Source organism: Pan troglodytes, chromosome 13, assembly GCF_028858775.2.
Source record: "Pan troglodytes isolate AG18354 chromosome 13, NHGRI_mPanTro3-v2.0_pri, whole genome shotgun sequence".
Classification (NCBI taxonomy): domain Eukaryota; kingdom Metazoa; phylum Chordata; class Mammalia; order Primates; family Hominidae; genus Pan; species Pan troglodytes.
The window spans coordinates 119,736,740-119,761,626 of record NC_072411.2 but is presented as its reverse complement, the minus strand read 5'-3'; the positions used below and the strand labels follow the sequence as shown (position 1 = coordinate 119,761,626).

General features: G+C 38.7%; 1 long non-coding RNA gene across 7 annotated transcripts in view; it reads left to right on the top strand.

Moving 5' to 3' along the window:
• LOC101058385 (uncharacterized) overlaps positions 1–24,887 on the top strand; it is a 527,851-nt gene that overhangs the window by 287,948 nt on the left and 215,016 nt on the right. For 6 of the 7 annotated variants that reach the window (XR_010150244.1, XR_010150248.1, XR_010150245.1 and 3 more), the window contains one exon: positions 23,178–23,354. This is a non-coding gene — a long non-coding RNA (uncharacterized LOC101058385). Of the gene's footprint in view, positions 1–8,652; positions 8,857–23,177; positions 23,355–24,887 lie in introns of all 7 variants that reach the window. The other variant, XR_008546867.2, reaches the window with a different exon arrangement.

Genomic DNA, 24,887 nt, shown 5'->3' with positions numbered 1-24,887 from the left:
TCTTGTTCCCCACTATACACCCAACATAGTACTCAGCATATATTGTACTATCGATAATGATTTGTTGAATGAGTAAATGAATTGTTTTAGACCTGTGGAAAGAATATTTTATCAGATTAATCAACAACATTGGAGCTTTTGTACTCAGAAGCAATGAGATGTACAAATGCACAAAGGCATGGAAAAGCAGGAAATATTTAGGAAATGAAGAATTGTATGTATGGTGTGTGAAGTTCAATGAAGAGCTAGAAAGATGAGCTGTAGTCAGCTTGGGAAGGCTTTGGGTAACTTATTAAAGAGTCTGGAATTTATTCTGTAGGCAGTGAGGAGTCAAGGAAAGGTTTGTGCAGGGGAGCAATATGATTAAATTGATTTCTTAAAAAGATGACAGAAGAAGAAGGAATGTCTTGAACAAAGAAGAAACTAGTAGTAGTGAGGACATTTAGAGGTGCGAAGGATATACAGTGAAAGGAGCAGGGGAATTGATACTCCTTATAAATATCTCTGAAGTGTGAGATTTGAAGCCCATTTGGACAATGAGAGAGGAGTGGACTTAAAGATAATGTTGAGGTGTCTAATTTGAATGAAGGGTTGGATGATAGTGCTATTCACTAAAACAGAGAAAAGTATTCCTGCTGAGTTGAAATTAGCCACTCATGGGGAAAACTTAAGCACACATTGAAAAGGTGTGTCTAGAACTTATTAATCCACATAGAGACAAAAACCTCAAGTTGAATAGTCATAGGTACACAGGTGATAGCTGAAGCCATTGTGGGAGAAGCAATTTCCCAAGAGAATAGAGAATGAGATGACAGTGGGGTTGAGAGTAGTATATTAGAAAACACCAGTATTCCTCAAAAATTCTATTGCCATATTGTCATCCTGCATAGGAGCTCTCATTCCAGAGCATCAGAGCCTCAAAGAACATGGCTTCACTAACAGCTGGGAACACTTGTGTAGCAGTCAGAGGCCCATCAAGAAACAATTCACTGAATAGTTTGTGACTTTAATGAAGTCACATTATTCCCAGTGGTGTCAAAAGGGTTAAGGAAAGAAAGAAGTTGAGGCCACCAGAGAATAACAATGGTGGAAAACCTTGCCACTTCTAGACCAAGCGGCAAGGAGAGGAAACAATGTTACTGGAGTCTAGTGAAAATGGAAGCTATGGAGGAGAAATTGCCTAGTGGGACATTTAGAAAAAAATATATGCCTGCTGCCAGAGTGGGCTAAATGGAAAGGAAGAGCCAGGAGAAGAAATACTCCAACCTCCATTACTCCCCACCACCACCCCCCCCCCTTTTTTTTTTTAAGACGAAGTCTTGCTCTGTCTCCCAGGCTGGAATGCAGTGGCGCAATCTCGCCTCACTGCAACCTCTGCCTCCCGGGTTCAAGTGATTCTCCTGTCTCAGCCTCCCAAGTAGTTGGGATTACAGGTGCCTGCCACTGCACTCAGCTAATTTTTGTATTTTTTAGTAGAGATGGGGTTTCACCATGTTGGCCAGGCTGGTTTTGAACTCCTGGCCTCAGGAGATCCACCCACTTCGGCCTCCCAAAGTACTGGGATTACAGGCATGAGCCACCACATCTGGCGTTTTTTTTTTTTTTTTTTACAGAAACTCAGACTCGAGATGTAATTTATATAACATAAAATTTCCCATAATACAAAACCCACCATTTTAAAGTATACAATTCGGGGGCTTTTAGTCTACTTACAAAATTGTACAACCAACACCATCATCCAATTCCAGAACATTTTCATCATCCCCAAAAGGAACCCCATACCTTTTAGCAGTCACTGCTAATTGTCCCTTTTCCATAGCCCCATAAACTAATATACTTTCTGTCTCTATGGATTTGCCTATTCTGAACAGTTCATATAAGTGGATCACACAGTGTGTGTGTGGCCTCTTTCTCCTTTTAATTAGCATAATATTTTCAAGTGTATCCATGCTGTAGTATGTGTCAGTACTTCATTACTTTTAAGGATGAATATTATTCCATTGTGTGGGTATACTACAAATTTGTTTGCCCACTCATCAACTGATAGATATTGGTATTGATTCCATTTATTTGTTGCTTGCACAGAGCCTCAAGGTTAACTAGGGTCTTCTCAGATCTTTCCTGAGCATAGGCACAGCCCTATGCATAGGTGTGGCCTTCTAGACTTCCAAGAATAAGTTAGAGTTTTCCAAGCCCTGCAGACATCTCATTGTCTAGCTTTTCCTTTTAAGCTTTTTGGTTAGTCTATTGTTTTTATCAACTTTTATACATCACTTAAGGCAGTGTCTGTATTAAAACACCTGCAGGTAAATGTCTTTAACGAGTGCTCCCACCCTCAGAGGCATTGAGCACTGTGCAAGTTTTGAGGCAGGTGAAACTTCCATGTGGTCTGCAAATTTATCAGTTTCCAGAAAACAATCACTAAGGTATCACTTATCCCAGCCCGTTAATCTCCCTGTGCTGCTAGAATCCCGTTGCCTCCTCTCCCCGTCCTGCTGAAGCAGGTGCAATGACAATGTTCGTCATTTAGGCAGTGAGGTTTAACCAGTCATTTTATATTTTGTGACTGGTCTAAGGTTTCTGAGTAAAACTCGATTGCTCTGTATTTGTCACAAAAGAGTAATACAAAGACTCTGGTTCATGAGGGCTAAGAATGATGTCTGTTGGGCATGGATGTCTAGAACTCCCACTGAGTTCCTGGATCATCCGACCTCATTCATTCTACTCCTACTGTCACCGGTAGAGGGTTGTGACTGCAAGTTGTCCAGGTTCTTGGCGTTTTGAACAAAGAATTGGACAACATGCCCAGCAAAGGAAAGAAAGAACGAAGTAAAAAAAGAATGAAAGCAGGGATTTATTGAAAATGAAAGTACACTCCACAGTGTGGGAGCGGACCCAAGCAGCTGTTCAAGGGCCCGGAGACAGAATCTTCTTGGGTCCAAACACCCCCTAGAAGTTTCCCATTGACCACTTTATGCTCACCTTATGTAAATGAAGTGGTAGCCAGCGATCAGTCTGTTTGGTTGCAGAAAGCAGCCAACCAGGGACTGAAATGAAGTTACGAAGGTCACACTCCTGTCCAAACATCTGATTGGTTGCAAAGAGCAGCCAATCAGAGGCTAGGGTGAAGTTACAAAGTTATATACTTCTACACAAATGAAGACTCCACCTGCAATCAGTCTGACTGGTTGTGGACAGCAACCACTCAGAGACTGGAGTGAAGTTACAAAGCTGCAAACAAAGACTCTACCCACACTCAGTATGATTTGCTGCCGACAGCCAGTTTCCCATCTGCCGGGCAGAAAAGGCCAAAGGGAGTAGTAACCTCTGGTCCTTTTGTTACTTAGGCATGGAAAGTTAGGGGTTTCCTTCCTATTTAGTTCTAGGAAGTCGACGTGAAACAGCCTTAGGTTCTCTGCCTCCAGACCCTATTCTCCTGCCTCACTACCATGTACATTGTTGTGAGGAGCTTCATGAAGAAATGAGGCTCCAGGCAGACTTGCAGATGAAGGCAAAGTTACTTGCCTGGGTGAGGTGGTATATTAGTGAGGCAAGCATAAATTGGTGGTGGCAATCACATTTCCTGGGCTCCTAGGCAAAATTATGAAATGTCTTCTCATGCAGAACGTCTCTTCTCCTCTCCTCTGGCTTCCCACCCTCATTTGGCATCCCACTTCCTGGAGTGTCAACGATTCTTGCCCACTTGAATTTGCTTTCTCAGCATACCATGTTCTAAGCTTTTTTCCCTTTCCTTCTAGCCATTAAAATCTATCTATCTCATTCCCCTATCATATCAGATAACTAGGCTAGGTGCTAACATATACCAAGATGATAATCACTGAAAGAGATTGCTGTTATTTCTTCTAGGTCACATATTTGACTTTTAATAGTAACTTTCAATCTTTAACTTGAAGGTGTAACCAATGAAAATTCCAGGAAAAACAGCAAGGTTTGTGGGCTAGATACTTTATAGCTATCATTTGTGACCTTTCAACTCTGTAACAGATACTTTAAATTCATAGTCCATTCAATCTTCATGACAACCCTATGAAGAAGGTATTATTTTCCCTGTTTTTATAGATCATAAGCCTTGTTGCTCTTGAGAAATAAAAATAAAATTCTAAGTCCTTCAAAAAACTGAATAGACTCTTGGCCAAGGGTACCCCAGATAAACCTTAAAAACTGAGCTCCTAGCCATGACAAGATGGGAGGTCAGACACATCCCAGTATGCCCCTTCATTATTAACCTTTAACCAGAATTCTTTCCTAGAGTAAGCAGAAATCAGCTCTAGAAAACAAGAAAGGGATGACTCCTTCCTTTATTACCTTTAGCCAATTATCTGAGGCCGTGACAGGACTCTCTCCCTCTCTTTGCAGTTTTGACATGATAACTCACCAGTTTTACAATGTATTCCTTCCTAATAAGAGACCACCAACCATGGAGTGGTTCTGGCATCAACAGAGGGTGCACAGTGAGGGTTTACATGTTCTGTGCTTTACCTTTTGACATTAGAAAGTCAAAAACTGCACCTTTGGATCATTCTAATGCCATCTTTTTTTTTTAAATTTTACTTTAAGTTCTGGGATACATATGCAGAACATGTAGGTTTATTACATAGGTATGCATGTGCCTTGGTGGTTTGCTGTATCTATCGACCCATCATCTAGGTTTTAATCTCAGCATGCATTAGGTATTTGTCCTAATGCTCTCCCTCCCCTTGCCCCTCACCCCCCAACAGGCCCCGGTGTGTGATGTTCCCCTCCCTGTGTCCATGTGTTCTCATTGTTCAACTCCCACTTATGAGTGAGAATATTCAGTGTTTGGTTTTATGTTCCTGTGTTAGTTTTCTAAGAATGATGGCTTCCAGCTTCATCCATGTCCCTGCAAAAGACATGAAATCATTCTTTTTTATAGCTGCGTAGTATTGCATGGTGTACATGTGACACGTTTTCTTTATCAAGTCTATCATTGATGGGCATTTGGGTTAGTTCCAAGTCCTTACTATTTTAAATAGTAATGCCATCATTTTTTGAACATGCCACCCATGAAGAGGCATGGAGCTCAATTGTGCATGTGCATATTACTCCTTTCATAAATATTCATGATTTCTCCTATAGTTTATTAAATATGTATGCTTAGCCAAGCTGGTCAGCATAAATTCCTGTCTTATGCCTACCCCGACCACCACCAAAGTGCCATTTTCCAGCTTCTGGCTGGAGGCTACACTTCCCAGCCTGTCCGAATGGCTACCTTGCAGGCTACAACCGTTTATGAGAAATAAAGATCTCCTTTCCAAAATTATGACTTCATCATTCTTCAGCTGACACTTATAAGGATGAGGGGATAGAGGCAAGAAAAGGCAGAGCTGTGATTTGAACCTGGGTAGACCTGATTTCAAAGCCTTAAGTACCCTTCCTACCACAGCTCCCTAGCTGGAGGCAATTCAGGATGAACAGCTCATGTTAGTGATAATGTGGTAGGAATTCATGTTTTTAACTTCACTGTATCCCATTTTATTTCTAGTCAGATACGTAATCTCTTCCAAGTCAAGAATTTCTTTCTTTAATTTTTTTTTCTCTTTCTGGATTTCAAATGATCATTTCCCCCCATTTTTGGGCTGAACTGACATGAGAAACTTCAGGTCTTTCTCTTTAGATGGCCTAAATTGCTCAGAAACCAGAGAGAAACAATAAAAACCACTGTTCTGCTGGAAATTGTACTTTCAAAAGTCTTAAAATGATGGAAGGTTTCATAGCCACATGTCCCAGAGCTGGGTTCTGGATGAAATGAAGGGGCATAAATATCACCATGGTCTCAATGGAAAGGTGGGAAAAGACTGTTATACCCATATTTTCCCCTTCATATGTTGTTGTGGGACTCAGGAAGAAAGACACGATGTGCCTTGAAAGGGAGGCATGTGAGCTCCGGGAATGATGTGTATGAGCACTCAGATCTTAAGGAAACACCACATTGAGAATGTAGTGGGCATGGGTCAGGAAATTCTGAGCTCTGGCTTCTGCTGCAGGAAGAACAGCTAGCTCCTGATTACTTGTGAACAGGTCAGACCACCTGGCTTCTTCTCCTACCACGTATCCAGTTCAGCAAGAAAACAGTGGCAGGTGGCCTAGAAATAAATTGTTTTCTGCCTCTTTGTCCCACATGTTGGTGAAACAGGCCCAAGCAGAGAGGGATTAAATGTTTGAATTTAATTCTATGATTCTTAGAAATAAAAAGCCAAATTTGGATAATAATTGCTTGCATATTAGTTATGACTTTTCTTTCATCTTCCTCTGACTGATGTAGGTGATTAAGTTGGCCAAACACAATCTCAATTTCCACATTAGGTTTGAAGTAGTCTAAAGACACACATCTGGGTGGGTATAGAGATTATGTGAACTTCAGTCATATTCTGCAAATGTTCCCATAATCCATGTTGTCAGTGTATAGGTTATAATGATCTTTTTGCATTTATAGGACCTTTTATATTTATTTATTTATTTATTTATTGCAAATTTATTTTCAGCTGAAAATTTTATTCATTTATTTAGAGATGGGGGGTCTTACTATGTTGCCCAGGCTAGTCTCAAACTCCTAGACTCAAGTGATCTGCCCACCTCAGCCTCCCAAAGTGCTGAGATTACAGGCATGAGCCACCACATTCAGCCCATTTACAGGATCTTATTTCCTTTTTTTTTTTTTTTAATATTTTCATCCTAATCCATTATCCTTTATGAGTGAACAGTATCTCCTGTATAATTAGACTGTGCAGAGGGAAGAAGAGTTACTCAAAGGTTCAGGTAAGTGAGTTGCCTAACACCGGTGAGGACATTGAGACCCAGTGCGAGAGACCCGCACAGTGCTCAGCCCGTTTTGGAGTTGAATATCAGTCCATATTGTTTGACTTTCACAAAAACAGTGTTTACTAGACCTCAGGTTATTGGCAAGAAGTAAATACAAGGCGTGACAATGCATCTGAACAAAGTTAGAATTTGTTGGCTGTGGTGAAATCTGAGGGCAAAATCAAGCTCCCATCTTGTTCCCCTGACTAAAGCCACTGAAAATAGTTCCTCATTGTGGTTTCTGAGATCCAAAGAAAAGACAGCTCCAAGTGGTTTATTACACAAGGTTCAGAAGGCTTATGGGCGTCCAATGGTTCCCACCAAGTTGGATTTTGATGGGTTAAATGTGGGCAAATCAGAAACATAAGAATTAAATTTCCTTTCCAATACACATGGGTTTTAAGTGAAGGGAAAAAGGTGCTTCGGGCACAATGCATTTATTTGCCAAGCCCCAAACATTCAAAAAATGGTTCAATATGTCCCAGTACATCCAGCCAGCTGCCCAGTCTCCCCTCTTTCTGGAAGTGATTGTCTACATATGCACTCTGATAGGTGCACAGAAAGTGATGTTATATCTTCTGCAATTTAAGTTTTTGACCATCTAGTCTCTGATACAGATTATTCTAAATTCTCAGATGGTGTAGCGATGGAGGTATAGTGGTCTTTCCCCAAAAATATGACACAAAGCTTCCTCAACCCCTTACCCAATGTCTGGTCAAATACATGTCCTCATGACATGAAGGAGATTTTGTATTTACCAAGAGCCAATGTCTCAAATATTTAGGTCAAAATCATTTACTTTGTTGCCTGTTTACATGTGGTAGCATATTAATGACAAATTTTTGATTTTAGTCGAGACCAACAAATGGTGAAAATGTGGCTCAGTTTCTCTGGAATCTAAATGAATTAGGCTAAAGAGAGGGGAAGAAAGGGGAACAAGAATATAAGTCAGGAGGCTGCTTTGGACATCTGGGGGTAAAGAAATGGAAGAAAGGAGGAATGGGAGAAATGGGCAAAATAGGCTATGAAACTAAAGGAAAGATGGAATCTTAAGGAACCTTTGCAACATGGAATCAACCTAAATGCCCATCAATGATAAACTGGATGAAGAAATTGTGGTACATATATTAATACACCATGGAATATTATGCAGCCATAGAAAAGAACCAGATCATGTCCTTTGCAGGGACATGGATGGAGCTGGAAGCTATTATCCTTAGCAAATTAATGCAGGAACAGAAAACCAAATACCACATGTTCTCACTTATAAGTGAGAACCAAATGATAAGAAGAACACATAGACACAGAGAGGAACAACACATATTGGGGTCTATCAAACTCCCATCTTGCTCCCCTGACTAAAGTCACTGATAATAGTTCCTCATTGTGGTTTCTGAGATCTAAAGAAAAGACAGCCCCAAGTAGCTTATTATACAAGGTTCAGAAGGCTTATGGGCATCCAATGGTTCCCACCTTGTCGGATTGAGGGTGAATGGAGGGTGGGAGGAGGGAGAGGATCAGGAAAAATAACTAATGGGTACTAGGTTTTATACTGGGGTGATGAAATAATCTGTACAACAAACCCCTATGACATAAGTTTACCTATGTAATAAACCTGTACATATACCCCCGAACCTAAAATAAAAGTTAAAAACAAAAACAAACAAACAACAACAACAAAAAAAGAAAACTTTTCTGAGTCTACGTGTCCTGTGGAAACCAGATGGGAACAAATGGTTCTACCAATCTAATTTGTTTGGGCTAATTTGGGTGAGGAAAAGTAAGGATGGGAATTTATTGTTCCTTTTTCAGGTGGATTGACAGGCTAAGTATGGTGTATCCCAAGCAACAAACTGATTACATCTGAATCTACTGTGGTCATTCTTGCCCACTCCCTGTGGTGTTGGCAGAGTTTAGCTATGAAGAATATGGGACTAAAGGAGGGAGAAGATGCTTTTAAGTTGATGCTGGCAACTGGGCAAATTGAGGTGTCATTGCAAGAGATGGAGAAAGGAGGTGAGATTATGATAGACAAAGAGGATGTCTTGAAGAATACTATCAACTCCACAGATTTATTTTGGAGTTGTATAAATATTGGTACTAGTTTAAAAATTGTTGTAATTTAAGTCACATAAATAGATGAAGTAGCCTAAATCTATATTTTGCTTTTTAAGAATAGTACAAGTCTCTTGCTATAATTAGGGTAGTGTAGATAAAATCTCAGAAAATCACATTTTTATGGCTACCTTTATCTCTACGTTTCTGCCTCCCTTGGAATGTTACTCCCTTCTGTTTCTTGTGATTTCCTTTAACTTCCATCTATTCACTGAAACATGAATTATACTTCTTTAAAAAATTTTAATAAAAAAGTATGCTTCTTTTAAAATTTAATGACAAAACATTTATATGAGGCCTGCTTCTCCCTCAGATTTTCATAAAATCTTCTACATATAGAGGGTATTTGAGGATATTTCTTTGCTGTTAATATTAAGGTCTAAGCTTTACTTTGTAGGCCAAAGGCTCAGCCATAGCTTTAAGATGACTACTTAAATAAGACCTGATTAAGTTCCTTAATGAGAAGCTGTTTTCTTCCCATGTCTCTCTCCAAATAGGGGAAAAGGGGGTGGGATTGCCACTGTTCTAGTCACAGAAATCAATGCAGATGGATATGTATTAAACTCAAGTGATGCTGTGGCTAAGGGGCGAGGAAAGAACAAGAACTGAAGAAGTCAGAGGACATTAGTGAAAAGAGAGGATAATTGGAAAAGACTAATGGTGGAGGTTAGGATGGCATAACTTTCAAGAAGGAGGTGAGCACCAGGGCATCAGGTACTGTGACTAATAGCATGAGAGAAATAGAATCCCAGAGGTCTTTGGTAGATATACCAGTGTCCGTGCAGCTCATTCCACATGTTGCTTTCCAATGAATAGGTGTCCATCTGGGAGAGGCCAAAGCTGGAGTGTGATAGGTGAGTGTCCATAAAACTCAGAGGTGAAAAGTGATTGCTACCATCACCTCCATTCTGAATGATAAAATAGGCAATAAATTTGTTAGGCTGGGAAATGATGCCAAACTGAAAGGCTGGAAAAAGGAAAAGGTAACAGGAATAGATGACTCAATTATAAAAATGTTTGGGATTAAAAAAAAATAAGGCAAGGGCTTGGTGGTCCATTGGGATAGAAAATCAAACTAAGTTCCTCAAACATCCCAAATATTCCTCCTCTGATCAAAGTGCAATGACAAAGCATTCATTAAGCCCCAAAAATGTACCAGAAGCTGTATTAGGTGCTGTCAAATATGATAATTTAACTCATGATTGAAACAAGTCTATAAGAAAGGTTTTATGATTTTTCTGTTTGACAGTTGAGGAAGTTGAGCATCTGAAACTTGTGACTTCCCCAAGATAACACAGGCTATGAATGTCAGAGCTGGAGCTGGAATGTGGTGTATGAGTCCAAACCCTGTTTCTCAACCACATGACACTTCTACTCTTTTGTGTAAAGGACATTTCTGTGGTGCTACTAAAGAATAATGAGCTTTTCAGGAAGAGAGAAAATCAGAGGACTGGACATATGAAAATTCCTACAGTGGCTTAGGGCTGCTTATTTTTCTCAAGACCATTATTTCTGAGTTTTATTATTGGTTTTCATACTGTTTAACTGTATAACCATAGACAAATCATGTAGCAATTGAGGTCTCTGTTTCTTGGTCTATAAAATGAAAGGATTGAACTGGCCCTTGAGCCCTTGACACTCTGACATAACTGCAAGGGTCTCTAGAGTTGCTCTGATCTGCCACCTTTGAGTCTGTGGTGTTTTAGAGGGAAGAAATCAGAAGACAAAGGACGGACAGGAGCCCAGACTTGTCCCTGGGACAACTGGGCAGTGAGTGAGTTAGTGAAGCTTTATTCCTCATTTCCTCTTTGACTCTTCAAGTCCCTATTGTGCATCCATACCCAGGGGTCCTTGTCAGTTACCACTCAGTTCATTCCCCCAAAAGTTTGTCAACATGAGTTTAAAATGTTACCTTTTCCCTGGAGCATTTACTCTTTAACAGTTGACTTTAATGAGTAGAGATTAAAAAATTAAAAAAAAAAGTCAATGGATTTTTTAAATGCCAGTTCCACTACTGTGTTTAACAATGGAATTGGAACTTCAGAAGAAGATGGAGTCATTGGAAAAAGACCAAATCTTAGTCTGAACTGGAGGCAGATGAGGAAGCCCCGGAGCCTGCTGGGAGCACCTGCTAAAGGGCTACTGGTTGGAATACAGCTTTACCATGCTATCAGCTGTGGCTCATGACTACTCTGCCTTGTGTATTCCTCATCTGCTGGGGCTTCCACACCTAGCAGGTCATTGGAAATGAAAGGGGTAGATGGGATAGATGTGCAGTCAGGCCAATTAGCTCCAGATCCTGGTTGTGCTACTTACTATTTGTGTAATCTTTTCGAGTTACTTTGCAACTCTCAGCCTTAGTTTTCTCATCTGTCAAGTGGGAGTGAGTCAGATGATTTTATAAAGCACTCAGCATCATGTTTGCCATGTGCAAAGCATATAGGGGAGTGGTTAAAAGCAGAGTCTGGGGCCAGAAAACCTCCTCATTTATTAGTAAGTTGCTTAAACTCCCTGTGCCTCAGTTTCCTCACCTGAAAATATGGCGAGTAAAGACACTAACCCATGAAGTTGTCAAGATTAAATGTGTTAAAATGTGTAAAGTGGTTAGTTAGAACAGTGCCTGCAAATGGTAAATGGTGTAAAAGTGTTTGCTGTCATTGCTATTATGACCATGGAGTTTGCCTCTGCTACCCATCTTGGGGTAGGAAAACAGTCAGTTAGTTTTTTTTAAATCATGATTAGCTTACAGTCAACCTGTTAAAGGAACAGTCCATTTTGTTTGTTCAATTTGTATCACACGAAGATAAACAATGGGTCTCCCCATCTTCACATGCTAGGGAAAGGAGAGGAGAAAGGCTTGGAACTCTTTCCCCGTATGAGATTGCAAGTGAGTCACAGTCTCTAACAGTCCACCACCCTCTCCTCCTTGTACATGAGCCACAGAGCAGGAGTCCCAGCGGTTCCCACCACCCTCTGAGGTTGCTCTTTGCCTCGTCACAGCTCCCACGTTGATTTAAATTACAGCTCTGCAGCAGGCACGCAGCTTTGAGGGCATCCCTAAGTTGTCCGCTGAGTGGTGGTGGGAGGTCTGAGCTGGGGGAATATGGATACAATCTGCAAGTCAGCCGCTCTGAGGCATCAACAACTCTCAGAGAGGCCTGCGGTCTGAGGCACAGAGACCCCCGGGGAGCCAAACGGCCAAATAGTGAGTTGCTCACAAAGAAGAGTAGGGGGTAGGAGACGAAGAAATCACAGCTAAACAAGTAAAGATTGTCTGGCAACCTCATGTCATCACAAAGGATGGGGCCGAGCTGCTGGCTTTCTGTAAGGTGAGTGTGGCCGACTGTGTGCGGGGATGCACGCACGTGCACAAGCACATTCATTCTATAATGACTTCCAAGGAAAACTCCTCTGCCATCCTTCCCATCCACAGTGTTGGAGCAATTAGGTAGGACTTGGGCAGAATGATTCATGCTTCAATAAATTCAATTTCAACAAAACATAATTATGGTGAGTCACCTAATCGCAGCTGTAATCACGGCCCGCCCCTCCAAAAGTCAAAACAGTTGAGGGCATTCAGCAAGGGCGTCTGATTCCTCATTATGACTGAAGCCTCCATCTTTTGCCAAGCAGCCATATTTCAGACTCCAGTTCCTTTCTAATTTTTTAAACTACAGAATATTTCAGGCATACATAAAGGTGCAATGAGTACGCTAATGAATACCTTTGTATGCACCAACCAGCCTAAAAGTAAACATTACAAATATGGTTTAAATCCCCTGTATCCATCTGTCATCCCATTCCCCTATTTCTAAGTAGGGACAACAGTAATTGATTTTGAGTTTTATCATTCTCTTGTCTGTCTTTCTACTCTCTCTCTATGTATCCTTAAAATTATGTAGCATTGTTTTCATATATTAAGTGGTTAAATAAATGGTATAATTGTGTATCGTTCTGCAACTTGGTTTTTTTTTAATGTTTTGTATTTAAATTGAACATGTATCTCTAGTCTTATGTTTAAAATTCCATGTATGAATAGATGAAAACATATTTTTATCAGTTTTCCTCTTGATGGATGTTTAGTTTGTTTCCAGCATTTTCGATTACAAACAATGCTTCCATGCACATCCTTATACACGTTTCCTCTGCACATGCGTGGGGAGTGGAGTTTCTGGGTTACGGGATATTTGCCTTGTAAACTTTACTAGATGTTGCCAATTTGTCCTCTATAGTGTTTGTACCAATTTACATGTCTACCAGAAGTTTATGAGTTTTGTTTTTCTTACATTCTTGCTATTACTTCTTATTATCAGGCTTTTATTTTTTAGCTGCTTAGTGTGAAATGTTTTCTGTGTGGTTTTATTTACATTTTTCTGATCACTGAGGTCAAGCATCTTTGCATAGAATTAGGAACCATTCAAGTTTCTTCTTTTGTGAATTGCACGTTCATATATTTTGCCACTTGTCTATTGTTTTTCTTTCAGGGAAGCTTTTTGATAATGCAGTAAATTTTCTCATTTCAAAAATGACAGTTCAGATTTTGTTTCTTTTCATGCCAACTTTAGTAAGTTGCATTTTTCAAGAAATTTATCCCTTTCATCTAAGCTATAAAATATGATAATCTAAAGTTGCTCCAATACTTACTTATTATCCTTTTAAAATCTGTAGGATTTGTGGTGATAACATATTTTTTATTCCTGATATTGGTGATGTATTCTTTTTTTCTTTCTTTTCTTTCTTTTTTTTTTTTTTTTGTCAGTATAACTAAGAGTTTGTCAATTTTTTTTTTCAAGGAGCCAGCTTTTGGCTTTGCTAATTTTCACTATTAGGTATCTATTTTCAATTTCATTGACTTCTTTCTACTCTTATCTTCATTTTCTTCCTTCTACTTACTTTGGGCTTACTTTGATCTTTTTTGAACTTCTTAAGGCGGAATCATAGGCTGTTGTTTTTAGGCCTTTCTTCTTTTGCATTTAAAGCTGCAAGTTTCCCTTTAAGCAGTACTTAAGTTGCATCTTACAAATTTTGATACTGTATTTTCTCCCTTATTCAGTTCAAAACATTTTTAAATTTTCCTTGTGATTTTGACTGTGATCCATAAGTTATTTAAAAGTATGTCATTTAATTTCCAAATAATTGGAAATGACCTTCCAAATGACATACTTTTAAATAATTTTCCTAGATATGGATTTTCCTAGATATGTTATTACTGATTAATTCTCTTATGATTATAGAAAACACTTTACATGATTTCTGTTCCTTTGAACTTATTGACAAGTGTTTTGCAGTACAGGTATATGGTCTATCTTGGTGAATGTACTATGCCTGCTTGAAAAGAATGGATATTTTACAGCTGAATGTAGAGTTCTATTATAATGTCAATCAGATCAGGGTGGTTGACAGTGATGTTCAGATCTTCCGTGTCTCTACTGATATTTTGTCTGGTTATTCTATCAATTGCTGAGAGAGAAGTGTTAAAATCTGCTAAGATTATAGAGGTTTTTTTTTCTAATTCCGTTGAGTATCAGGTTCTGCTATTAGATACAAACATATTTATAATTACTGTCTTCTCGGTGAATTGTCCTTTTTGAAATTTTTATTCCTGATTATGCTCTTTGTCATGAAGTCTACTCTTTTAATTTGTCATTGATATAGTCACTCTAGTCTTCTTAAGCTTACTGTTTGCATGGTGTATCTTTACCATTATCCACTTACTTTCAAACTACATGTATCTTTGTGTTTAAAGTGTGTCTCTTGTTGGCAACGTGCTTGAGTCTTGCTTTTTTAAATCTACTCTCACAATATCTTCCTTTTAATGCTTAGACCGTTAACATTTAATGTAATTACTGATATGGTTAAATTTAGATCTACTATCTTATTATGTTACGATTTCTTTTTTGTTCCTCTGTTCCCCTTTTCCTGCTTTATTTTAGATTATTTGAATATGTTCAGTAATCTATTTTAATTTATATTGGCTTAAAGCTATGCATTATTATAAATATCTTAATGGTTCTATCTATCTATCACCTGTCATCATCAACTAAAAGTTAATATTACCAATGATGTAAACCCAACAACACTATTGGTCCCTTTAGTCTATAGTCAACATATTTTATATTACATATGTCTCATAAAAACTCCACCAACATTGACATTTTAGTGTAAGCAAATATAGGTATTTTAAAGAGCTTAAAAGGAAAGAAAGTAGTGTTTTATATTTACTCAGATGTAATAGCTTTTTGATATGTAAACTTGGCTAGGCTAAACTACCATTCCAGTTATTCAGTCAAACATTGATTTAGGTGCTGATGTGAAGAAATTTTGTAGATGCAATTAAAGCCCCCAATCATTACTATTTGACTTTAAATTAGTCAAAAAGGATATTATCTTGTGTGAAACCTTTAAAAGAGGGTCTAGGCTTTCCCTGAGCCCAGAGACTCCTACCTGTGGGGTTCAGTCTATTCATCTTCTCTCTTGGGCCACTTGCCCTAGACAGACTTCATAATTGTATAAGCCAATTCTCTGTAATAATCTTCTCCCCACAACTCCCCTGCCCTTCTGTGTATGCATCTCTATATACACTTTTCTATCTCTAACACACACATACATACAGTCATTTGCCGTTTCAGGATGGGGATAGTCTTGGCAAACATATCCTTAGGTGATTTTGCCATTGTACAAATATCATAAAGCATACTTACACAAACCTAGATGGTATATATTATATATATACCTAGATGGTATATCTACATATAATAATTATATTATAAATATAATAAAAATATAATATGTATTTATATAAATATAAATATATAATATATAAAAATGTACATGTAGTTTTCCATATGGAAAACCAAATATCCCAGCATGATTACTGAGTACCATAATTTCCTCTACTTGATCTACAATGCCAATATCAAGTGCCATATATCAGATTTCTATATATGCTCCATCATAATTTTGTGGGAGCACCATCATGTATGTGTCTGTCATTGAGCAAAACGTCATTATACAATGCATGACTGCATAAATACTCCTCTGGTTGAACCATGACTTATACACCAGGTATTTACCATTTTTGATACTTTATTCTTTCCTGAAGATGCAAGTTTTACTCTAGTGTCGTGTTCTTACAGTCTAAAGAAATTCCTTCAGCAATTTTTTGTAGCACAGGTCTGCTAGCAATGAATTCTTAGAATTTCTTTATCTGAAAATATTTTTATTTTATCTTCATTCCTGAGAATATTTTAGCTAGATACAAAATTTCAGGTTGATAGTTTTATTTATCTATTTATTTATTTATCTTCGTTGATAGTTTTATTTATCTATTTATTTATTTATCTTCAGCACTTTAAAGATATTGTTCCACTGTCTTCTCGCCTCCATGGTTCCTGATGAGAATCCACTGTCATTTAAATATTTGCTCTTCTGTATGTAATATATTACTTTTCTTAACTGCTTTAAGATTTGTTCTTTATTCATAGTCTCCAGCAGTTTGATTACAATGTTTCTAGGCAGGGGTTTCTTTGAATTTATAAAATTTATGATTGGGGGTTGCTGAGCTGCTTGAATATGTCTTTTGCCAAATTTGGAAACATTTTTGGTCATCATTTCTTCAAAAAAAATTTTTTTGCCCTAACATCTTTCTTTTTTCCTTCTGGAATTCCAGTTACATGCATGTTAGAGCTTTTGATGGTTGTTTTCCTCTTGTTAATTCTTGGAGTCCTGTATGTATTCTAAATACTAATCTTCATAGCTTATATGTTTGCAAATTTCCTCTGCTACTATATTGCTTATCTTTTTCACTTGTTCATAGTATCTTTTGTTGTATGTAAGTTTTGTATTTATTTTAATGTAGGTAAATTTATCAAGCCTCTTTAAAGTTGTTGCTTTTTAAATGTTTTTGTTTGTCATAGATTAAAAATTATTTTCTACTCAAAGGTTTCAAAGATATTCTAAGATTTCTTCTAAAAGGTTTTAAGTTTTCTTTCATATCTATGCATTTAATCAACATTAAATACAATTTTGTATTAATTAGATGTAGGGATCTAATTAGAATACTTTTTGCTTATTAATAACCAGTTATCTCAACATGTATCATTTTCCCCATGGATCTGCAATGTCGTTCCCATTTTATGTTGTGTTTTCTAATATGGGATTCCTCTTCTTTCTTTAGAAAAGTCTTCACCATCATTAGGGGAAAGAAATTCTCCACCTAGAAAGCCTTTCTGGGATCTAACCGATAGCAAAAGGGAGGGTGTCTACAATATATGATTTTATTCAAACCACTGGATTTTGGATTGGCCCTTTCAGATGCTCTTTTAATTTAGTTCTGATATTCTAAAGGAGGAAGTTTTGGGAGAGAAGAAGAAATGGTCTATTGGTAAAGGCAGCCCCTCCTGGCTAGTGAGCTCTGGGAGGGAAAGGATATTAATCAATTTTTTATAACCCTCAAATGCCATCAAGCTTATTAAGAATAAGTTGGCCATGAGAAGTATCTCTTGGCTAAGTCTTTTCTCACAAATTTTCCAACTAGCAAAATCTGCTGTCCATGTGAATGCCAATTGCAAGTGTCTCCTTGGTGGTAATAAACCATTTAAATTCCTTCAAACTCCAACTAAACATGAATATCTCAAACTCAAATTATGTCTCTGCTCTTAGAAAGAAGTGCTATTTCTCCAGCCCTCCTTGGTTATGAGTGAAGGGCTACAGGAAAGAAATCTGAAAGGCTCTTTTGGCCACTTTTTTTCTATATTGAGCCACATTCACAGCCAGAAACCATTTCAAAGATTTCTGTACTTGGCTGAAACAACTAGTGGTTGTTAGTGATGTACTTAATTCTTCAGTTGTTTGGACCACATGATAACTAGCCCATTCAGAGCCTGAACTCACCAAAGTGATTAGGTACTTTGGGGCTGTAAATGTTGCCTAAATGTTTAACCTATTTTTTTTCTTTCTTGTGGCAAGAGAGAATTAACATAGAATTTGTACTCTGCTCACTGATCACTCCCTCTTCAGAGACTAAAAGACTGTTTTATATTGTGTCTACATAGGAATAATTAACTAGTTTGGATAATTTCCTGAGAAATATACTATTAAACTTTCATTTTTACCAAACTGACCTTTGATTTTAGTAGCTTTTGTAAACAGACGCTTAGATTGAAATCATTATTTTTAAATTTTTTTGATAGACAAAATTCCCCCTGTGCCCTTCATATTCTCTGTAAGACTTCCTTTTTTTTTTTTTTTTGTCTTCGGACTACATCTTGGAGTTGAAAATGGGCATAGTACCTTCTTGATTAAAGTACTGAGAACTACTCCTCAAACAAACCACTCACATACACCCCATCATAAAAATGGACTTGTGTCTTCTAGTCTTCCCACTGAACCTTTCCTTCACAATAAACTTGGTATGAACCAATTGTCTTCTTTAAGGTTCCATAGGGAACATCTTTATCACCTTACTGCTGAGCTGACCCAAGGATTACAGAAGATCACAGGGCATATGGAAATTGTAGGTTTTAACTTTTATTATGTCAACTCCCTGCCCTATTTAATTTTCTTCTTCAGTTGCCCCAGGTTGGCATAGTAAGAGCCTGAAAGCAGTGCTCTATAGTGGAAGATCATTGGCCTAGGAGGCATGAGCCCTGGGTTCTAGCTCTTGTCACACCTGCACAGCTGGTCACCTCAGTTAGATCATTTTTCTGGTTCTCAGTTTTCATGTCCACAAAAATCAGGGATCACAAACTTAGATGCTGATAAGAGTTAATCATTTAGGGTACATGAGACAAGCAAATCTGGTGTGTTCTATGATAAACTAGAGTTTATTTTCTCCATACAACCCCAATCCAAAGAGAAGCACCCAACTCCAATTGCTGCCATGGGAATGAGGACCACTGTGTTTCCAGATCTTTTATGTTTTCTAGAGATCCCAGCTATCTGGATTTTTTTTTGAAAGGATCTATCTCAATATCTAAGCATTGGCAACAAATACAAAAATTCAAAAATTAAACTTTCTGTGGCCCTAGTAAAATATGTCTCAATCCTTGGTTACCAGTCGTAACCTCTAGACTAAATGGTATTTAAAGCCTCTTCCAGTTCTGAAATGTTATACTTTAATTATCCAAATGGTCTGAATTGAAGAAAGAATTGGTATTTGAATATGAGGAATATTTTCCTGGCGTCCAGTTCTTATATTTTGAAACAGGTGACCATGGGGAATTGTGAAATGCCCTTCAAGTGATCTTGAAGACTAAGAGACACCTCCTTCTATCTGGAATTAGTTAGGAGCAATTGCAGGGAGGAGGTTGAGTGAGATGTTCTCTTGCAATTTTTCTCAGCTGGGATGTTGTGAAAATGGTCTTTTATGAGTTTTGTTTCAAATGTCCTCGGGTCCTTTCAGAGGAGGAAGGAGATGGTAGTTTGGTTTCTGATTCCCAGGACCCCTCCCAACTCAATTCCTGGAATCATCCTGGGAGACTCTGTAAACTGAAATTTAAAGTTACAGTTTGTAGTTTCCCCTCTAAGGTTTAGATTAGGTTTCATAACTTGGAACTGAAATCAGGGCAGCAGTCAGAGTATGGATGAAAATGTCTGTAGCTTTGGTCATCAGCATGCTAATGAAAACCAGAGAAAGCAATAAATAAAGGTGGGGATGAGTGATGGCAAAGATAAGAGCCTTTTAACCTCACTTTTTTTCACTATAATTCCCTCCTTAGGAAAATTGATCATGATTACCCCAATCCATTTTCTGATGGATTAAGAACACCTAGGAAACCCACAAACATCTTTTATGCACTACGTGTGCTCAAGCCCACATAGTGTATAAAAAGTTCAGCAAGCAGAGAGAATTCAATGTCGTTACTGATTGTATCAGGATAAATACTAGGTCTCTGATTCCAAAGTAACTGCAGCAAAGTAAACACACCACCACCCTTAAAAAGAGACAGAAGATAGAGGCAAGAAAGCAAGATAGAACACAGATGTATTTGATTACTAATCAAGCCTGTTTCAACAGTGCAAAACATATTAATGGGAAAGAGGGAGGTAGATTGAAGCCCAGGCAGGCCAAGCTAGGCGAAGGATCTACTTTCATGTATAAATGAATAACATGGATCATTGACAGTGAACCCAAGTGCTTTTGATGGCTAGATAGGAAGATAGGGCTGTCTGAGATTGTAATCTTTTCCGTCACCACTATTATCACCGAAACTTTAAGTGCTAGTCTGTACACTTGATGAGTGATGGGCAGAAAGTTCTAATTAGATATCATACATGGCAGTCATGTGTTGTTTTACGTCTGCAGCATGAGTTTTCCCTTTGCGTAACAGCACCTTGAATTTCCTTTGGGGTAACACTCTTCTGGCATTGCATGCAGTTTTGGTGGGCCTCTCAATTGACTGGCAATGTGGCCAAGGGCCGGAGATAAGTAGGGCCAACAAGACCTGCTCTCTGAGGAATTTGAATCTTAAGAGAAGTTACACAAGGGTAAGTCCAGAGATCGTCCTGATGGAGATAGTTGATTTGTGCCTGAATGCTATCCTAGGCCCTCTCATTTTCTGAGGTCTAACAGTTCATTTTTTTTTCTGTGATTCACAGAACTATCCCATAGCTTTAAAATAGATTCTACCTTATATCTAAGCTAGTCAGAGTCACTTCTGTTGCTTACAACCTAAGAAACCTAAAAGATATATCAAGCATCTTCCTTGTGATCTCACCAGCTGAGAGTTGATGGTGAGAAGACAGACTGAGAATCTATAAAATATTATTAGTAAGTGAGTTTGGTGAGGTTACTAGATACAAATTCAATCTATAAAAATCAATTAAATTTGGGGGCAGCAATAGAGTCCTGAAACAGAATCTCAGAGCTGATGATTTGTTGCTGGTATATATAAATCAATATTTCTATATACATATGTAAATAAATATATTTAACAAATAATTTAAAAATAAAATTTAAAAAGCATACCATTTACAGTAATATCAAAAACATACAGTTGGGGTAAATCTACCAATGAATCTATATATGTACAAATCTCTACACAGATATCCATAAAACACTGTTGAGATAAAACCAGAAAGACCTAAATAAGTAGATTCTTGTTGTCAGCCATCAAATTTTGGGGCAGCAATAGATTTCTGAAATAGAATCTCAGAGCTGATGGTGGTGCAGTACAAGTCCATCTTTACGTAGCTAAGGAGAATGAGGCTAGAAGGAAAAAACATCCTCTTCAAGTTAGCCCAGACAGACAAAAATAGCCCTGTATTAGCACCAGCTTACTGCAGTTTGCTGCCAATCTGGACATCTGTATGCTGGGGCTAGACCCACAATCCTTATCTCTCAGGGCCATTGCTTATACAGTCCTGGCCTCTAGTTTGCTCTGCCACTTTTTAAGGACATTCTAGCAATGGAAGTTCTGTCTTCTTTCTTTCCATCTTTCCTGAATATTCTGGTACCCATGGAAAACCAACGGGCTGGACTCACTATCTATAAGATTCTCTGGCTGGATTAGGCATCTAAATTCATGTTGATTTCTAGGGTTAGTAACCTGCCATACCTCTGACTGTTTGAAAGTGGCAAGTCCTTGCTCGAAGACTCACTCATTACCTTTAGCTCAAGGGACCACATTCAAACAAGAGACATCTTATCATTATGATTTCCCATTGTTTGGTCACAGACGTTGTATAAACGTCACTTCTTCTATTCCTTCTGGAATAACTAGTCTTTAGTAACCAAACTCAGACTAAGAACTGCAGCATTTTTCCCCACTTCCAGCCTAGATTTTCCCTCTGCTGTTTTTTCCTCTTTTCCATGGGTTATTTTTTCCAACTTAGGAGACAAGGAGAATGTGTATCCCAGGTAAAGTGAGGAGGAAAAGGGGAGGAGCTATGGCACACACACATCAAAAGAGCCCTTTGTGCTCAGGGCACATTATTCCTGGAATCCGATCAAGTGCCCAAAACCCAACCAAGCTTTTCAGACAGCACAGAAACCAGTCATGCAGGCCTCTTGGGCTCCGCTTTTTTAAAGCTTTATAGGGTACACTGAATTATTTGGTTGGGTCTTTTCAACCGTGTGACATTTTGGTTTTCAATGGCACAAATGGAGTTGATCATTAATTATTTGGACGCTTTAATTAAAAAAAAAACCTCACTGTGGATTTATGAGGGTCTGCTGGGGGGCAAGGACAAGGAGCCCTTTAGTGATTCTCTCATTTGAATGAGAGTGAGGGTTGTGGAGGTCTAGAAAGGGAGGGTATAGAATCATCTTCCAAGAAGGTCTTAAACCCAAGTTAGGGTTTATTTGATGGAAGAGGGGCTTACAATGAAGAAAATGGAAGGGAACACAAGAAAGCAGAATTCTGGGACCTGCCAAATGCACTAGAGGGGAGGGCGTTTAATAAACGCACTAGGGGGAAGGGCATTAGCAGGGAGCCATCAGCCATCAAGAGCTCCTGAATCAGTACCTTTCACATCAGAACTAGTAAATCCTCTGGGTTGAGGTGGGGGAAGGGCTGGTTTCTGGAACATACGATTCACTGAACCACAGAGAGACTCCAGGAGGGGAGTTTGTGAGTGGAATGTTGAATGCCCAGAAGGACAAATGAATGTCTTCCTGTTTCAGAACAGCGAGGTAGCGAAGGTGTAACATCCGCTTCCTTTCTGGGGCATGTTTTGCAGCCTTAGCCTTCTTCTGTAACATGGATGTGTGCCCCTCCTGGGTCACACACACTCTCCACTTCCTGATATCCTGAAAAAGCTGTCACACTTCCAGAGAGTTGTGCTCCTGGGTGCCTCTCCACAAAGGTTAATCTCAATGACAAGTGATCCTGGGTGGGGTTGGGAAGTCTGGGAAAGGAAGTAAGCTCTTCTCCAGAGACAGCAGGAATTCCCATCTATTCAGCCCCTCGAATCCAGGAGTCTGAGAGAAAAGACTCAGCACATTTAAAAAATACTGATGAAAACTGCTTATCCTTAAAATCAAAATGCATAGTAATGCCATATGCCAAAAAGAAACATACTGATTTGTGTGGATATATTTGCTGATTTCCCCACTTAGATTTTTTAAAACCCTTACCTTGGAGTGATTCAATATGGAAAAAAAATGCCAAAAAACTTGAATGTTACTGATGTCTTTCCTTCTAAAGTGCACAAAATTATTTTGAGAATTGTTCTTATGGTGCCAGCTGACTAGACCATATTATTTATCTTATTTTGCAAAGGAGAGAAACTGAGTCCGAGGGATGTCAACATGTCAAGTCCATGAAATATTAGTGGGCTGGAATTCTAGCTGCCTGAAAGAAGACATTCCTCACAAAAGACCTCACAATCATATCCGTGGAACTATAGCACTGGGCTCTCCAGATGGTGCTACAGGAAGACCTCCAGAAATTTGACAAGTAAGTTATTTGTTCTTCCTTACAGTCACTTCTCTGCAAAGGTTGGCTTTATGCATCTAATTTAGAGATGAGAAAAATAAAATTTACCCAAATTTTTGTAGCAAATCCATTCGGGGTGTTTTTGGTAGTGTTTGCTTTGTCTAAAGTTAAGGGCTGGAGAGGTCATAACGAATTGAAGATAAATCTGGCTTCAGTTATTTGATGATAAAATAATGGAATTAAACATTAGAAAGCATAATTGATGGACTTACTTGACGTGAGAGCAAAAGCAAGCTTTCATGTCTCTTCCCAGCCTCCGTAGATCAAGATGGGAGGAACGTAGCTGGGAGAAGAGGTTCTGAAGCCTGGGGAAAAGAAATGGCTCAGACTCAACCCCACAGGTGGAGAGGGTAATGGGCCATAGCTCAGGAATTTTTAGGTTCCCCAGGGTATGCTGTCCACCTCCACCTGTTAGGGAAGGCATGGGGACATCAGCAATGGGTTTTGGCAGGTAAAAATACAATGACATGGCCTGGAGAATGTGTTCCTTTATCTCAGTTTTGCCCACAGAGAGAAGCAAGGGCTTCACTTTGGCCTGGGATCTACAGGGCGCATTGCTGGCTCCCATTGACAGGAGTTGAGCACTGCCCAGGCCCAAGGCACCCACCAGTTTTCATTCCAAAGTATAGGATAACAGCTAGTCACACACTTATATTTGCACCTAAATTCAAGATACTACCTTATGACAAAGTTTAATCATCTTGCTTATAACTCAGGGCTTAGAGGATATAACAAATTTCAGAGTGTTTAGTGATGAAAGAGAAGATATACTACATAAGAGGCATTTGTTTGGGACCAAACCCTGAAGCAGAGCCACTGTGTCTGAAGTCCCTTTACCTAGAGCCCTCTTTCCCCTCATCTTTACCTGATAGATTCATGTTCTTCATTCCCTTCTCAGTTCAGGGTCAGACTTCCCCAGAGATGCTTTTCTGTACCCCTTGGGCTAAATTAGGTCTTTGTGTAAGGTCTATTAAAGTGTCCTCTGTTTTTTCTTCATAGTACTCATCACATGAAAAAATAGTTACATACTATGATAAGCTATTTAATCCTTCTTTCTTCCAGTGGATGTTAAAGTCCTTGAAGATAAGGACCATGTCTGTGGTGCTCACAATAGATGTCTAGCACCAAGCAATATTTATTGAATGAATGAATGCCCTTGTCAGGAAACCCATTCTAGACTGGGGTTCTGCCATTATATGCCAGGATGGTCTTGGCCTTTCTGAGGCTCAGTTTTCTCATCTGTTAAATAACACTGTTTGAATGCAGGATCTCTGAGGCCCCTTCTGACGATGCCACTCTACAATCCATTGTAACCCACTTATGGTTCTGTTTTTCTTTGGCAGTTCCCTTGGCTCTTCAATTCAACCTCCCAAATAATTTCAGCTCTTCAATGCATTAATGATAAGGAGATCTTTTACTGTTGATTCTATAGTTCTCTCGAGGGAAGCTACAGCTCACAGCTCTTAACACTTCACTCCCCGAATTCCTATTAGA